Source organism: Fukomys damarensis, unplaced genomic scaffold (assembly GCF_012274545.1).
Source record: "Fukomys damarensis isolate Sample0158 unplaced genomic scaffold, DMR_v1.0_HiC HiC_scaffold_20, whole genome shotgun sequence".
NCBI lineage: Eukaryota > Metazoa > Chordata > Mammalia > Rodentia > Bathyergidae > Fukomys > Fukomys damarensis.
Genome location: NW_022900932.1, coordinates 5758789 through 5764788, shown reverse-complemented (window position 1 = coordinate 5764788; position 6000 = coordinate 5758789). Strand labels below are relative to the sequence as shown.

Below are 6000 nucleotides of genomic sequence, written 5' to 3'. Positions count from 1 at the left end.
GACGCGCGCCCTCTCCGTACCCGCGCGCGCCGCTCCACGCCCCTCAGCCGTTTTTCCCGGGGGCGGGGAAGGAGCAGGGACGGGGGCTGACGTGGTTCAATTCTGTGGCCCAGACGCCCTGGGAAGCGTTATTGAGGAAATGGGAGAGACTCGTACAGTCCTGGAAGGTGCAGTGGGTGTGTTTGTTGTTTGTGTGAGGAGTGGTGTTTTGGGGTGGCTCTGCCAGGCTTCCAAACGGGCAAGTTCCAGTCAAGAGAAGCCCAGGTTCCCCAGTAGCCTTGCTTCTGCCTGAGACGCATTTGCCCGAGACCCATTGAAGACAGACCCCAGGACCCGGGATTGCGTTTCAAGGGACTCCTGGGATCGTCGGAGCCCCAACCCGGGCCAATCTCTGAGTAGGAGTCGGTTGATATGGAGAGAGTTGTGAATCAGTGCCTGCGTGCGTGTCAGACACACCCACGACCCGGAAAGGGCGACCTGTCAGGGTAGATGCAACCTGTTGCCTAGTTTCCAACCTCACGTGTCTGTCCATGTGCTTCCATGGCATTTTACCAGTGTCGCTACAGATTTTGGAGGCCGAGGTGCTGATATCCATCCTCACTTGTTGACTCCTCAGAAACTCAAATCTGCGGCTGCATTTCTCAGAGCCTTTTTATACTTTTGTCGTTTGTAGGGTGGAGGACTTTGTTTTTGTTTTTCCTAAAAGCAGTACGGCTTTGCTATTTACTAAGCAGAAAATACAGATTCTGGTTAACCTGTGGGCTGGATTGGAGAAGACAGAGTATAAAGGTGCAGCAAATCACGATCCCAGAGTTCTCTTTAGGGTGCGTGACCCGCTCATGGGTAGATACTGGTGGCTGTAGTTACCACACTTGGGACAAAGGAGTATCGGAGGAAATCACTTTTTTCCTCACTTGGTGTTGACTAATACAAATTGCCTGGAACTGATTTAAAAAAATAGACTATACTGAAATTTAATCATACTTTGGGAAAGAAAATTTAGGAAAATAACAAAAGTTTTCATCAAGCTCTGAAATTCTCTGGATTTCAAAACTTGAGCTCTATAACATGTTTTGTGAGTTTTGTACATGTTGGAACCAGTAAACCTTGCTCTGTAACTCTTAGAGTATTCAGAATTCAAAAACTCCATTTGGACTGTAATATCTTTTTGGACAGAAATGGTCTCTGTTTTCTTCCTCTCCATATCTACTAACACCTAAAAAAGTGCTTGGCACAGAGTAAGCACACAGTAGGTATTTATTACATATTACATTGGTTATAATTGGTGTATCAGTGTATATGAGCATTTAGTTCAGTCCTTCACTTATTTAATACGTGTGCCCCCTCTCTCCAGTGTTAGTCTGGGTGTGGGAAGAGGATTGTGAGGTTACAAATAGTGTAGAAGACTTTTTCATTTAAGAACAGACTGGGCCAGGAGAAGAAAGCGTATGTATGTGAATTATGAAACCAAATGAGGGAGCACTGTTAATAAGTGTTACGTGAAGTTTGGGAGTACGGTAGAAATTTAGAAAAGACAAGACAGGTGCTGCTTTACTCTTTAGAAGAGGTAAGATTTGAGCTGGTCTTCAAAGAAGATGTAAAAGAAGTAAGAAGTTATGTGCTGAGAACTTAATGTAAATGTGGTCACCAAGAAAGTATATCGAAACAAATGACGAGCAGAAGATGGTCTTTGATAGGTAAGTACGAGCTAGGGTTGAACACAGTGGGAAGGGAAAGTTGTTATAGGCGAAGGCAGGCTTGTCAACAGCTCAGTTCTAACAAGCCTGCTGACAAGGTGGGAGGAAGATTTTTTTGTTTTGTTTTTTTGTTTTTTGAGACAGGGTCTCACTATGTAGTTGAGACTGAACTGGAACTGTAGCCCAGGCTGGTCTCAAACTCACAGCAATCCTCCTGCCTCAGCCTCCCGAGTGCTGGAATTAAAGGTGTGCTTCACCACGCCCGGCAAGGGATGGAGGTTGTTAATCAGAGTACAGTTTTAAATAACAGTGTTACTGTTACTTAAAGGATATTTTATTCAAAGCAGGATCAAGTATGTAGATTGCATATTTTTATTTCAATTACTAATTGTCATAAATACCATATGAGTGTGCACATACCATAGCCAGCAACACATATCTCATCTTTTGAAATTTATTTGATGTTCTTGGGCCCTCCTTTTGGGAATTTACTGAAATGATATATATTTCAGTAAATATATGTGCTTTCTTCTCCTTGCTAGTCTGCTCTTAAAGGAAAAAAAGGTGTTTCTGTGTTATTTGTAACCTCACAACCTCACAAAGCATTCATGTAGGTGTACTCAGTGACACAGTTTTGCTTGGAATTATCTCTCATACTGGTCTGAGTTTTGCAGTTACTGCTGATTCTGTACAAAGTAAAAGGTTAGTTGGGAAAGAATCTTTCTGAAGGATATTAAAAAGTTCTGACAAAACAATTTGACAAGTAAAGACATTGCTGCTGAATATTGACCTCTTTATTCATAACATCTTTTATAATATGAAAATGCTTCTGAATGGTGCGTAAAGTTAATGTTGAGTTGTTACCCAGAATGTATAGTTACACAGCAAGTGTTTCATTATTAAACTTAGCAAATATTTATTGGGTGCAGGCTATAGCTGGCCATTCTGTAGGATGCTGGGCAAACAGATGAATAAAACAAGTACTCACCAGAGAGATAAACCACTAGACATTTTATGTTGCAATAAATTGTGCTAGGGGAATGGATAACTTTGTCTGGAGAAAAAAAAAATGATAGTCAAGAAAGCTGTGGGCCAGGGATGTAGCACAGTGGCACTGCACCTGCCTGGCAAGCTCCCCAGTAATGGCGGGGGAACAAAAAGGAAAACTTTGAAGTGAAGAGGTTGGAGTTTCGCCCTGAAGATTAAGTAAAATTTTGCCACAAGAAGACAGCATTCCAAGCAGAGTGGATATTGTTATTGAATATTAAAACTGAATGTCTTTTTGGAAATTTCTTGAGTTGTTATAGGCTTAATGCGCGTGGTAGTGGTGAGATGGGAAATGTATTTTTGGAGCCAAATTATGAGGGGTCTTCTTCATTCAAAAAGCCTACTTGGGTTTGGGGGCACATACCTGTGATCCCAGCACCTTGGAGGCTGAGACAGGAAGGAGGATCACCTCAAGTTCGAGGCCAGCCTGAATTACATAAAACAAAACAAAGTCTAGTTCCCTTTACATGCATTTAATTGGCAATGGAGAGCCAAAGAAAATAGAATAACCAGATCACAAAGTTAGTTGACAGTTCATGTGCAGATTGCAGATTGTGTGTGTGTGTGTGTGTGTGTGTGTGTATGTATACTTTGTTAATTGTTGAAGTAATTATGTGCCTTGTCCTCAGTGATAATTAAATTCTTTTGACATTGCAAAATCACCCAGTGAGAGTTGTCAGTTCTTCTAAGACTGGGTAACTGTTTTGCTGCCTACTTCTCTGCTGTCACTGTTTCTAGGGCATTCATTGAATTATCTACCGCTTACATTTACTTTTTAGGGATTACAAGACTTCTGAAATCAGTTTCACTTTCTGTATTAGCTTGATTATAGCAAGGAGCATATAAGTATTATAGAGGGCTGAGTACCCCTACTTTCTGTGATTTCTTCTCCCATGTAAGTAGTTGAATTAGATTGTAGTGTGACTCATGGTTAGAATTGACCTTAACTCAGGTGGAATTGGGGAGGAGGTGCTCGGGCAGCTTCCCTTCCATCCATGAAGTATGTTGACCACTTGCCAGGTTACATAATAAGTGTGGTGGACAGAAAGAATATTTAAGATCCATGCCCACTAAGAATTTGTTGTCTGTTGGGAGAGACAGATTTAAATGTAGATGATTGTAGTGTACCATAGTACAATCTTTGATAGAAATATATTCAGAAGACTATCAGCTTAGAATTTATATGCCAAAAATACATAGCTAAAACTTCAAGGGGACATCTTAATATATATAGTCTGGTGTTTTGGGAAGGCTTCCTAGTGAAGGAGACACCCCCAGAGGCTTACAGAATAAGGCCTTGCCTGTGGAGAGGTTAGAGGGAGTATATATATTTTAGGCAGAGAGACGGCAGGATGTGTCAGGGTAAGTAACCGTGCTGATTAAGTTTAATGATCACCTTGACTAGATTAAGAGACTCGTGGAGAGGTGATTGGATCCTCGTGCCGTTTGGAGGTGGGCCCAATTGAAGGTGGTCACTGGGGGTGTGTCTTTTGAGGATATACCTCTCCCTAGCATGCTTCCTGGTGCTCTCCTCCTCGGACATTGGAAGTGAGCAGTTTTGCTCTGCCATGCCCTTCAGCCACAACATTCCTGTCTTGGAGCCAGGCAACTGGAGACTGAATCTAAACCTTGATACTGTGAGCCAATCTAAATCTCTCCTCTTCTTTTTCTCCCTTTCTTCCTTCTTGTTTATTTTGAGTCAGGTTCTTGCTATGTAGCTAAGGCTGATCTTGAACTTGTGGTCGATCCTCCTGCCTCAGCCTACTGAGTGTTGAGGATACAGGCATTTGCCACCACACCCACCTGTGCTCCCTTAAACTGTGGTGTCAGCAATGGGAAATCTGACCAGTACAGTAACTAACTAGTTTGGTGTTCCTGGAGCAGAATGTGAGAGGCAGGGTTTTCTCAGAGATGAGGCTGGAGTGATAAGTGAGGGCTCATTTAAGGAGTGGCACTTAAGAGTTTGATGAACTTGTATGCTAGTCTGTTAATGTAGTCATTACTACAATTTGTTAAGCACTTGGCAGTATGTATAGGAACTACTTTATAGATAATCTGTCACTTAATCCTGCGAGACGTTAAAAAAAGAAAATATGGAAGTGCAGAGAGGCTGAGTAACTTGTTCAAGAGCCATTTCTAATGTAGAGTAGTTCAGAAGTGCAAAGGTGTGACTGGCTCCAGCCAGGGCTTTTAAACTGGAGACTCTTGAGAAAAGCGTTAAGCAGGGAAATAGTGTGATTATATCTTCAGTTTGGATTGATAGATCTGAAAGGTGAAGATGGAATTGAGGGGCACAAAATAGGAAGCAAGGAAATAGTTGGGAAGCTGTTGAAATAGTCCATTCAAAACTGAACTAGAAGTTATTAGATAGGCATAGGAGTAATGAATTAGGGGAATATTTTAGAGATAAAAAAAAACTGATTATATGTGGCGAGGCCAGTAAGGAATCAAGGAAGACTTACAGGTCTTTGGCACGAGTCACTATGTGGTGAGACCATGTAGACCACATAAAGATAAACAACCTGGGAGACTGTTCTGCCACCAGCCTTGACCAGGAAGGTTCACCTGAGATTCCAGCAGCCTGAGGAAAAGACATGAGGCCATATGAAGCATAGGGGGCAACACGGCAAAGTTTCTCTTTTTTCCCCAGCCCCTGTACTCTCGTATATATGGTGTCACCCAAAGCCTGCAAGTTGCCAAAAAGTTATATAACAGACCACGTGTTTACACGTTCAGCATGCATGTTCAGCCCATGTTACATATGCTGACTCACTAGCAAGTGGAAGGCCTAGATGAAAACCTGTGCCTGACACAGGCGTTAAGTAAAGCGTTCAGTATTGGGTAGTTATTTCAAGTGCCATTGGGGTCATATGGTGCAATCATACTACAGGCATATGAATCTATACATATAAATTTGAGATTCAGAAGAGAGGTCTAGGATAGAGATTTGAAAATCACAGTATTAGGTGATGGTTGGAATCTGGAGATAGCTAAGTAAATTCACCTGGAAATTATTAGATGTCACATGAAATTTGGAGGCTAGATAGATAAATTCACCTGAAAGGCATAATTTTTGAGACAGGGTCTCACTATGTAGTTGAGACTCACCTGAAACTCACTATGTAGCCCAGGCTGGATTTGAATTCACAGCGATCCTCCTGCCTCAGCCTCCTGAGTGCTGGGATTACAGGCATGCATCACCACACTCGGCTGGGAATGGGATTCATAAAGATACGGTAATGAGAAAGGAGACCAT

The 6000-nt window shown here is 42.2% G+C and overlaps 1 protein-coding gene across 3 annotated transcripts in view; it reads left to right on the top strand.

Moving 5' to 3' along the window:
- Positions 1 to 76: 76 nt before the first annotated feature.
- The window catches only part of Btbd9 (BTB domain containing 9), a 389852-nt gene continuing 383928 nt past the window's right edge, over positions 77 to 6000 (top strand). Inside the window, exon 1 of one of the 3 annotated variants that reach the window (XM_010638852.3) lies at positions 77 to 167. The gene's annotated coding sequence lies outside the window, so the exon portion shown is untranslated. Of the gene's footprint in view, positions 168 to 1562; positions 1698 to 6000 lie in introns of those variants that run through there. The other 2 variants (XM_010638853.3, XM_010638854.3) reach the window with 2 other exon arrangements.